Here is a 12,393-nt window from a genome sequence, read left to right as displayed (position 1 = left end):
TTATGTGGATGGTTTTCCTAATGTTGAACCATCCTTGCATTCCTGGTATAAATCCCACCTGATCATGGCGGATGATCTTCTTAATTACTTGCTGGAGTCTCTTTGCTAGTATTCTAGTTAAGATTTTTGCATCTATGTTCATTAGGGAGATTGGTCTATAGTTTTCTTTCTCTGTTTTTGATCTCCCTGGCTTTGGAATCAGTACCATATTTGTGTCATAAAAGGAATTTGGTAGGACTCCTTCTTTGCTTATCATATCAAATAATTTGTATAGTATTGGGATTAGTTGCTCTTTGAATGTCTGATAGAATTCATTTGTGAATCCATCAGGCCCTGGTGATTTTTTTCTTAGGGAGTTCTTTGATGGCTTGTTCAATTTCTTTTTCTGATATGGGTTATTTAGGTATTCTATTTCTTCTGCTGTTAATCTAGGCAATTTATATTTTTGTAAATATTCATCCATATCTCCTAAATTGTTATATTTGTTGCCATATAATTGGGTGAAATAGTTCTTAATGATTGCCTTAATTTCCTCTTCATTATAGGTGAGGTCTCCCTTTTCATCTTTAATACTGTCAATTTGGTTTTCTTCTTTCCTTTTTCTTATTAGATTGACCAGTACTTTGTCTATTTTATCTGTTTTTTCAAAGTACCAGCTTCTAGTCTTATTTATTAATTCAATAGTTCTTTTACTTTTGATTTTATTAATTTCTCCCTTGATTTTTAGTATTTCTAATTTAGTTTTCATCTGGGGATTTTTAATTTGCTCGCTTTCTAGTTTTTTGAGTTGCATGCCCAATTCATTAATCTCTGCCCTCCTTAATTTGTTAATATATGCACTCAAGGATATAAATTTCCCCTGAGTACTGCCTTGGCTGCATCCCACAGAGTTTGGTAGGATGTCTCATCATTGTCATTCTCTTCAATGAAATTGTTGATTGTTTCTATGATTTCTTCTTTGACTAATGGGTTTTGGAGAATCATATTATTTAATTTCCAATTGGTTTTTGATTTGCCTGTCCAGGTGCCCTTACTAATTATTATTTTTATTGCATTATGATCTGAGAAGGTTACATTTATTATTTCTGCTCTTTTGCATTTGTTTGCAATGTTTCTATGCCCTATTACATGGTCAATCTTTGTGAATGTACCATGTGCAGCTGAAAAGAAGGTGTATTCCTTTTTGTCCCTATTTATTTTTATCCACATATCAATTAAGTCTAATTTTTCTAGGACTTCATTCACCTCTCTTACCTCTTTCTTATTTATTTTTTGGTTTGATTTATCTAGATCTGAAAGAGGAATATTTAGATCTCCCACTAGTATGGTTTTACTATTGTAAGAAGGAAAATTTAGGTATTTATAGATATATATATATTAAAATATGTGGCCGCCAGGAATCAACAATTTAGGTTGATTCCGTAATTAAATCAGACCCAAGTCAGCATCGGGTTGAAGAGTTTATTTACAGTAGGAATAAAGAGAAAGGGAGAGGCTAGTCCAGGCCAAAGGCCTGGACGGAGGGAGAAGGTTATAAAGCTTAATAAATGAAGCTGTAAGCCACAAGGCCCAACAGCCAGATAGGCAGAGTTTAGAATTGGCCCAGCTAGGCCAAGGAAGTCAGCCTAACTTACCCACGTGACAATACAGAGTGTAAGCGTTCTGTGGTCTCAGGAGATGCTTCTGCTCCCAGTTCGAGACGGCAACTGCCCCCACAGGAAGTTCACTAACTTACTTAAAGAGATAGTGTCTTTCATCACTTCCTGTGGTCCACCTCTAATTCAAATGGACAAATGGCAGTTTCTACATTGATTTGGACTGGGCAGTCCCTTATTCTTGATTTGTTACTTATTGTCACGTGTAGGTAACTCGTCTCCCTTCCCCACTAAGGGAGGTTAGGATTACATCATTTCTATGCCTAGGATGGGTAGATTTTTGACTATTAATGGGCTTGAGCTAATTCTATTTACACAATATCTATTTCCTTCTTGAGGTCTGCCAGTTTCTCTTTTATGAATTTGGATGCTATACCACTTGGTGCATACATATTGAGCAGTATTATTTCCTCATTGTTTATACTGCCTTTAATCAGGATGTAATGACCTTCCCTGTCTTTTTTAATCATATCTATTTTTACTTTGGCTTTGTCAGAAATCATAATAGCCACTCCTGCCTTCTTTTTCTCATTTGATGCCCAAAAGATTTTGCTCAAGCCCTTAGCCTTAAACTTGTGTATGTCCACCCACCTCATATGTATTTCTTGTAGACAACATATGGTAGGATTTTGGTTTCTAATCCACTCTGCTGTTTGCTTCCATTTTATGAGCGAGTTCATCCAATTCACATTCAGAGTTATAATTATCAGTTGTACATTCGCTGACATTTTTGTATCCTCCCCTAGTCCTACCCCTTCTTCTTACAGTAATTCCTTTTAAACCAGTGGTTTGCTTTAAGCCAGTATCCCTTATCCCCTCCCTTGATTAATTTCCCTTTCTACCCCTTCCTTTATTATTCCCCTCTTTTTATTTTTAAAGGCCTAATGAATTCCCTCCCCCTTCTTCTCCCCTCCTTTTTTGACCTCCCCACTCCCCTGCTCCCTTTGGTTTATCCCTTCTGACTTTCTCAGTAGGGTTAGATAGAGTTTTATATCCCAATGGATAATATAGCTACTCTTCCCTCTCCGGGTTGATTACACTGAGAGTAAGGTTTAAATATTACCTCTTAATGCTCTCTTCCTCTCCTTCTTATAATAGTATTTGTCCCCTCCCCTTCCCGTGCCCTCTTTGTGTGCAATATAATATCCAATTTTTCTTATTCACTCAAGTTTCTCTTGGCGTTCCCTACTATTCACCCCCCTCTTTCCCACCCCCCACGTCATCTTAGACCATTTAGTATTCCGTCCTCTCCCTATGAATTATTCTTCTGATTGCTAAAATAGTGAATACTATAATAGTGAATAGAGTTCACTACAGAGAATTATACATAGCATTTCTCCACATAGGAATACAGATAATTAGATCTTATTGAAGCCCTTAAAGAGGTCAAATTTTAAAAATTATGAGTTTTCTTTCTTTCCCCTCTGTTTCTTATTTACCTTTTCATGTTTCTCTTGATTTTTTGTAGTTGGATATTAAACTTTCCATTTAGTCCTGGTCTTTTCTGTGCAAATACTTGGAAATCTTCTATCTTGTTGAATGCCCATACTTTCCCCTAGAAGTATATAGTCAGTTTTGATGGGTAGTTGATCCGTGTTTGAAGGCCCAGCTCTCTTGCCTTTCTGAATATCACATTCCAAGCCTTGCGGTCTTTTAGCATGGAGGCTGCCAGATCCTGTGTGATCCTTATTGGTGCTCCTTGATATCTGAATTGTCTCTTTCTGGCTTCTTGTAAGATTTTTCCTTTTACTTGGAAGCTCTTGAATTTGGCTATTATATTCCTGTGTGTTGTCTTTTCTGGGTCTAGTGAAGAGGGTGATCTATGGATCCTTTCAATGTCTATATTGCCCTCTTGTTGTAGAACTTCAGGGCAATTTTGCTGAATAATTTCTTTTAGTATGGAGTCCAAATTTCTATTAATTTCTGCTTTTTTTCAGGGAGACCAATGATTCTTAAGTTGTCTCTTCTAGACTGGTTTTCTTGGTCTGTCACTTTCTCATTGAGATATTTCATGTTTCCTTCTATTTTATCAGTCTTTTGACTTTGTTTTATTTGTTCTTGCTGTCTTGAAAGATCATTAGCTTCTAATTGCTCAATTCTTGCCTTTAGGGACTGGTTTTCAGCTATAATCTTTTGGTTTTCGGCTATGATCTTTTGGTTTTCCTTTTCAATCTGGTCATTTCTGGTATTCAATTTGCTTATCAGTTCATTTGATTTCTGAGCCTCACTTTCCAATTGTGAAATTCTGCCTTTTAAACTGTTATTTTCTTGCCAGATCTCTTCCATCTTTCTCATCATCTCAGATTTGAACTCTTCAATAGCTTGTGACCAGTTTTCATTATTTTGGGAAGGTTTGGATATGATTACTTGTTTGTTCTCTGTTGTCTGGATTTTCTCTGTGTAAAAATTGTTGAGTGTTACAGAGTTCTTCTTGATAATCTTTCTCTTCTGGGGTTCCCGATTTTGGCTTGCCATTGTTAGCCCAGCCCCTTCTCAGCTTTATCCTCACACTCAGGGTCTGTCTGCACTGTGTAGGCTCCCGAGGTCTCAGGTCTCATTGTTCTCGGGGTCAAGCCTCCTGGATGTCCCTGGTCTGGCCCTCTGCCTGAGGTTCTTTCAGCAGTCTCAGGGGCTGCTTCCACAGCTGTGCTCCTGTCTGCACAGGGTTCCCACTCGAGGTCCAAGCCTGCACTCGAGATCTTTGTCCGCGCCTAGGGCAATGCCTTCACCCATGCAGGCGCTCAGGGTCTGTAATCAAAGTCCCTGTGCGTTCTTTAGCCTCTTGGGGTCCTAAGTCTTGCTGCTCTCAGGAACAAGCCCTGGAGCTGCCAGTGACTTAATGGGTGCCCCAAATCTGCTTTAACTCTTGAATGCTGGCCTTGGCGTTGTGTGTGGTGTGGGGAGTGGGGGAGGGGCTTCTTCCTCTCACGTTTTAGTGAGAGCTGTTTCACCCTTTATAGCTTGGAAATGCCCCGATTCCACGTACCTTCAATGCTACACCCTGTTGTGGGGTCCCTTCATTCATCTGGATTTGTTTTTATGTCCCCTTGAGGAGTCCTATATGCTTCGGTTAGGAGAGATCAAGCAGCTGCTCCTTACTCTGCCACCATCTTCGAGAGGGCTTCTTTTAAAACTTTTAAAAAAGAAGAAAAAATTTTTAAATATTATTTAACATGGTTATTTTACATTTAAATGTCCTACATCAAATCCTAGATATAGATATACCACTTCTAACAAGCATCCCTTGATAACCCAACCTTGGGCCTTTTATTTTTAATTACTTCAACATATCTGCATATACTCTCACCCAATCTACTCCAGAGCATTATTACACATACCTGGATTACTGCAATATCCTCAACAAATTTCATTTGAACATAAGTATCATAAGAGAGTTGTCACTTAGCATTCATACATGCCATAAGAGTAGTACAAGGTTCTTTTGTACTACTTGTTCTGGAGACAGAAGAGAAAGCTATGACATATGAATAGAGAGCATCAGAGAAGGCTGACATTTGAATTATGATTAAATCTTTTTTATTTTTATTTTTTACTAATTACATGTAATAACAAAATTCCACATAAGTTTTCTGACATTATATGATCCAAATTGCCTACCTTACTCCTTTCCTCCCTGCTAATAGAGCTGGCAAGCAATTTACTCTGGGTTATTCATACACTTCACGATTAAATCTTTTGTAGAAATGTATTAAATAGTTATTTGAGTAGGGTTTTTGTTTTTTAGTTCTGAAACCTAGTTGGTAAAACCTTATCTAGAAACAGTAGGGAACCATGGGGAAGGGGAAAGCTAACAGTAAAGCAGGATGATTCAGAACTTAGTCCTTAAGGAAGCAGATCTAAAATCAATTAGCTAGGCCAGGGGAAAGGGTCCATTGTTTGGTCATCCTAAAATGTATCTGTTATCTGTACCAAGGGAATCCTGGAAACAGGAAAAATATCAAGACATCTCCTAGACTACTCATTTTTGAAACAGAAAAAGTTCAGCATATTATGTTATACAAATGAGGAAAGAATCTAAGATTATAGACTTAAAGGTGAAGCAACCTAAGAGGTAGAATCCTCAACCCTTCTTTTACAGATGAGGAAACTGAGACCTAGAGGTTAAATGGAGGTCCAACAACTAGTAAGTGTCTAAGATGGAATTTGAACCAAAGTCTTCCTGAAGACCAGCATTCTATGCAACTTTCCATGACACCCCTCACAAAGTCTTAGAACATAAAGAAGGAGATTATGGCGGACCAGACTGTGTGATGTGCATGGTGGGACATGTAGACTCCATGGTTTTTAGGCAAACCAACTGGGATACGCAAACAAACCAAAAACAAAGTATATTCCCTGAAAATAATTAAGCAAAACAACACAAAGAGAGGTTATGATAGACAGTATAAGCCTATCATACCTTTGTATTATTCATTTGTAGAATAGAGTTGTAGGTTTTCTCCTCCTCAGGAGTGTCTTCTTTAAGCTAACACTTGAAAGATCAGCAAATGGTGGTCAGATCAAGTTATGAAATTCCTGGCTACTCGAAGTGAAATGTTTATGTAAGCCACCAGGTGGTGCTCAAAATTTAAGCTGCTCCAATTCCTTCCCTTTGCACAGATGGGACCAGATCTTTCTAGGTCCCCATTCCCACCTTTTGAACAGCTTTTAATCAGTTTTTCTATTGCATCTGGTTTTGCTTTAGGGGTGCGGAAATATGAAGATAATCATAATTTACTTGGCTTACCTGATCTCATCATCACTGAAATTCAAGTGTCTTACCCACGAAGGACTAAATACTCTCACTGTAGATTAGAGATCATTTACTGAAAGTAATTGAAATAGAAAGAAAAGCATCAAAACACCTGAATAGCTGAGTGTCCCTCCTCCTATGAAAATCTAAAATTGCTAGCAGCTGCAGTGAGGAATGAAGATTTGAATAATCTGCAACTGAAATTTTTTCCAAGGGAACAGATTCATCCAGAGCCCTTTTGCAAAGAAAGGCTATTAAAGCATTCCCCCCAATATCAAAGTCACAAAAAGAGAGAAAGGATTTGTTGTTACCAAATGACAGTTTCATCCTAACTCTAGTTGTTACATCATTTCTTTCCTGATCAGTCACCACTGGAAACTTGGAGTTTGAAGATCCCTTCCAAGTCTCTGTGCAAGGGCTTTAATGTGACCCTGTACTGCCCCAGGGCTTCGGGGTTCCAAGAATCATGCTGCAAGCTCCATAGCTGCCTATGCTGTATCTCAGACATCTTTCTTTGACTTCTTCTATCCTGTATGTGTCCTCCTTTGAGTTTCTTCTGATTTAATTCCAGCAGTTCATCTCTAATCCATACCAAGAATGATTTGCACTCTGAACCTCATACCAAGCTTATTCTCAGATTTCATACATCTGGAACTGAAACAATGTTCTGAGGCCAAGTAGTTCAATCCAATCATTTTACAGATGACAAAGCTTCAACTTGGACAGATGAAGTGACTTACTAGAATCATAACGATAAATAAGTTTTGCAGGTGATCCTTACAGAGTTAAAGTTCTTTCTGCTATATCATTTTGCCATCAAATAGCATATCATTTTATGACAGTCAGATTTTCCACAAAGCAAACATCTATTTTTAAATGTCCCGATCAATATAGAAGACACAATAATTTTTTTGACAATTCTATTCATGTAAATTCCTAAAGCTATTCAAACTGTACATTTATTATCCCCTTTAGCACCTTCATTTGATAGGTAATAAAATGCACTAAGCCCCTAACATCTTTTCTCCACACCTCCATTCTAGACAAAAGATTCCTTCCACCAAAAAACAATAAAAGAGAATCCAATTTAAATTTAACTATTCTCAAGTTTTTTCAATATTTTAAATAGTGGCATTTTAAAAACTATCTTATTTGATTATACTTACCAAAATGAAAAGCATTGAGATATATAACATATAGGATTTTCAATTCTACATAAAAAGAATGTTTAAATATTCAAATTACAAACTGTACAGTGATACAACTTATCTGTGTTATAATTGGCAGAGATGATGGCAGAATTCATCTGCATCGAGATTCAATGTGCACCAACACAAGATTGATCTCCTTTCTTCACATTGAAAAGGGAAATTTTAGGGGGTAAATGATAGCTATGTTCAAAGTATTTGAAAGGCTGTCATGTGGGGAAAAGATTAGACTTGTTTTGTGTGGCCCCAGAGAATATGAATAAAGTTGCAGAGAGAGAGATTAGGCTTGGTATAAGAGGGGGTAAAACTCTGCAACTGAATTTGCCCAAAAGTGAAATGAGTTGCCTTGGAGCATAGTATTCTAGCAAAGGTGGGGTATCCAATTGTCATTTATTTTTTGGAAAGGGTTCTTTTTCAGGACTAGATGACTTCTCAGGTCTTTTCCAACCCTGTGATTCTGTAAACCAAACAAAAAGTATTTTGATATAATCTGACATGGGTAGAATAAACAAGACTTCATCTTGCCTTTATCTATACCAGTGATTCCCAAAGTGGGCACCACCGCCCCCAGATGGGTGCTGCAGCGATCCAGAAGGGCAGTGATGGCCACAGGTGCATTTATCTTTCCTATTAATTGCTATTAAAATTTTTTAAATTAATTTCCAGGGGCGCTAAGTAATATTTTTTCTGGAAAGGGGGCAGTAGGCCAAAAAAGTTTGGGCACCACTGATCTATACTTTACTTCTATTAAAGGGTCCAGAGTGTCATCTCACACTGTCCTCATTTTAACCAACTATTGCCGTTCAAAAAGAAAAATAATGTCTTACTAACAGGGAGAGTGTTAGTGTGTGACCTCCATGTCCACAATAAGCAGCATATGGGGAGAGTTAACTGGGCTACAGTTGAAGGTCCAGAGTCCTCCTGGGCTCAAACATTTATTATTTCAGACAAAGAGCCATTGTGATGACAATGTGAGAGTTCCTGGTAACCTATGGGACCAATAAAGTGACAATATTTTCTAAATTAAAAGAATGCTAAGTAAAGAAGTGGAAAGGAAGAGCAGGGAAGTAAGAGATTTAACTCTTATGGCTGCATTCCTGCAAGAATATGAATGAGGGGGAAAAGGATATGGGAGTAAGCCATACTAGTCAAACCAGTTTTTACTGGCTTAAACCCAAGAAACTCCCTAAGTCTTCACATGGCCAAGCAGATGTACTGATGGAGTTTTCTATACCAAATTAAACCTTAAGTCCTATTTCTTACCTGAACACACCACCAACAACAAAAAAAGATGAAAAAGAAGGAAAGGAGGAAAAATCCCATAAGCCATTTTGCTTGCCATTTCATGAGGTTAGCTCATTCTAGCCTTAGAGTCAGAGTGCTGTGCTAGTGCTAAGAGTCAGGAATAGCTGAATTAAAAACCAGTCTCAGACACTCACTTTGTGAGTCTGGACAATTATTTTTCATTTGTAAAATGGAGATAATAATATCAGCTACCCTACAAGGTTGTTGTAATGATCAAAGTATTTTGCAAATCTAAAGGTACTTTATAAATGGTAAATATTATTATTAATAACAAAAACTTTTCCTGTTCTTATTTTGTGTAATTCATCTTTTTTCATGATAAAGAAGCTGAAGCTCAAAGAGGTAAACCCAGGACCATCCACCTCATTAAGTGGTAGGGGTGTGCATAAGATTCTAAGTGTTCTCCTAGGACCAAGTTTTTTCCATTGCACTATATATCTAACAAACAATATTTCCTTCAAATTACCTTCATTAAAAACGGAAGTTAAACTAAATGTTCTATGATAAATTTTACCCATGACATAATGCATATCTCATTTTTTCATCATGTAGACCTTGTTTCAGCTTCCTAGGCATTACTTTCAAGAACTGATTCATTAATTTCTAGTTGATGCTTGTAAATTAAATTAACATTTTACCTTGTCAATACAAGACCAACATCTAGTGGTGGAAAAAGGCAATTTCAGGCTGCCTATTACCCTAATTAGTGGGATTAACTACCCTATCCTGTGCTATACTTTTGTACTTCTTTTTTCCCCTTAAAAGATGTCTTCTTTAGCCTAATTTTATTTGTTTCAAAATGCAGGAGGCAAGGAGTATATCATTTTCTGTGAGCTCTGTAGACCTTCAGTAATAACTCTGGACTCTCTCCACAGAAGCTAAGCTTTGACACTTTTTTGCATGCCCTGTATATACAAATTCCCCACTTCAAAAGAAGATTTCTAATCCTCACTCCTTGCATCCTCATATACAAAAATCACTGAACTTTTTTAGGGCAAGATAGGTGTGCTGGGACCATCTCTTTCCTGACAGAATTTTCCAGACCATCCCTATGTAACTTGGTTGATCTCAGCTTCTCTATTGCAGCTTCCTGGACCGGACAAATAAAAGATCCTAGCCTATAAAAGAATGCCTGCCCTTTGATCCAGCCATACCATTGTTGGGTTTGTACCCCAAAGAGATTATAGATAAATAGACTTATACAAAAATATTTATAGCCATACTCTTTGTGGTAGCAAAAAACTAGAAATGAGGGTATGCCCTTCAATTGGGGAATGGCTGAACAAAATGTGGTATATGCTGGTGATGGAATACTATTGTGCTCAAAGGAATAATAAACTGGAGGAATTCCATGTGAACTGGAAAGACCTCCAGGAACTAATGCAGAGTGAAAGGAGCAGAGCCAGAAGAACATTGTACACAGAGACCAATACACTGTGGTAAAATTGAATGAAATGGACTTCTGGACTAGCAGCAATGCAATGACCCAGGACAATTCTGAGGGACTTATGGAAAAGAGCACTACCCACATTCAGAGGAAGAATTGCAGGAGTAGAAACACAGAAGAAAAGCAACTGCTTGAACGCATGGGCTGAGGCGGACATGATTGGGGATGTGGACTCGAAACTACCACACCAATGCAACTATCAACAATTTGGAAATAGGTCTTGATCAATAAAACCAGTGGAAATACACATCAGCCATGGAGAGGGGGACTTCAGGGGGTGAAGGGGAAAGTAAGAGCATGAATAATGTAACCATGTTAACTTTTCTAAAAAATAAATATTAATAAATGGTTTTTTAAAAAACAGTAGAAATGCATATCGGCCATGGGAGCGGGGGAGGTGGGGGGGGGGTGAAGGGGAAAATAAGAGCATAAATCATGTAACACCACGTTAACTTTTCTAAAAAATAAATATTAATAAATGTTAAAAAAAAAAAAAGATCCTAGCCTCCTCTAGAGGATGCTTCTCAGATTTGGGGGGTGCCAGAAATCATGCATGATGACTGACTGATCAGACACTTCCAAATGGAGACAAGGGCAGCCCTTTTTAAGAGAAGCTAAGTGTCACTGTTTTCTTGTTGGTTATTCTGATCAAATGTTCAATGCCAAATGCTCAATGACTTACAAGTGCCTCATTTCATCCCAGCATTGAAGCTGACCCAAGAGGGAGCTAGTTTGTTTAACAACAAATCATCTTGTTTAACCTCTTACTTTATGGTCAGTCACACAATTTCTTGGTGGCAGAATGGGGATGAAAATGCAAATCTTTCAGCTTCAAAATACATACTATGCCACACTGCCTCTTCCCACTTGGTGACTACTAAGAAGGATCTTTACACCACCATCTCCTGCCAAGGACTTGTTTTTCAGAGTACAGTCAATCTTCCCCTTCTGCTATTTCCCTCCTCTTCCAGAGGTTATCACAAACAAAACAAGCATCTGAAATATTTATATTCTTCCCCTTTTCCTCTTCCAACTCCTTCCTTTGTAATGATCAAATAGGATAACATTGAAAGTATTTTTTTGCCAATCTTAAGGTACTCTTCAAATGCTAGGCATTATTATAATAAAAATAAAAATGTGTCCTATTTAACTGTTGTCCCTTTCATGATACTGACTTTAACTCTTCAGTTTCCTCAAAGTCATTCCTCTTTAGTGCTTCTATTTACAACTCATGGTAAACAATTCAAAATTCTACCCATCTTCTAAAATGAGTGTAATGAACATATAAGGTCCCTTTCAACTTTAAATCTAAGATACTAAGTTTCTATAAACTGGTCCTGCTTTTACCGCAAATGAAAGTCACTACTTTCTCTGGCAAGTAAAGGCCATACCTAAACCCTGCTCCCACCATCCTCTGTGACTTGTTTCCTGGCACATACCTGTCCGACTTACACTTGCTGGTCCTAACTTCACTTCTGCTTCTAAGAAATCACCATGTTCCCTCCTTCCCAGCATGTGTATTAAAACATAGCTGAAAACTATATCCTCAATCACCCTATATTAATAACAGTGGATAGAGAGTTCCTGGGTTCAAATGTGGCCTGAGACACTTCCTAGCTGTGTGACCTTGCGTAAGTCATTTTCCCCATTTGTTTGGCCTTTACCACTCTTCTATGTTGGAACCAATACTTTGTATCAATTCTAAGACAGAAGGTAAGAGACAGAGGGAGGGGAAGGAGGAGAAGGAGGAAGAAGAGAAAAAAGAAGAAGAGAAGGAAAAGTAGGAGGAGGAAAAAGAGGAGGTTTAACTGCTATGGATACCCTAGAGCAAAAAAAGATGTTTCTTCTGGTGATGACTCTAAAGGCAGCAACTTAAAAGATGTCTTTGTCATCACTAAAAGAAACTTTGAGGACCTCTTGCTTATGTTGTCAAATGTAAAAGAAGCAGAATTATAGTGAAGATACTTGCTGCTTTGGATTTTGTAAAGACTAAGTAGAATAGAGGGCAGGACAAGGCAGGGCAGG

The sequence above is a fragment of the Gracilinanus agilis genome, chromosome 3 (genome assembly GCF_016433145.1).
Source record: "Gracilinanus agilis isolate LMUSP501 chromosome 3, AgileGrace, whole genome shotgun sequence".
NCBI classification, from domain to species: domain Eukaryota; kingdom Metazoa; phylum Chordata; class Mammalia; order Didelphimorphia; family Didelphidae; genus Gracilinanus; species Gracilinanus agilis.
This window is presented reverse-complemented; position numbering follows the sequence as displayed.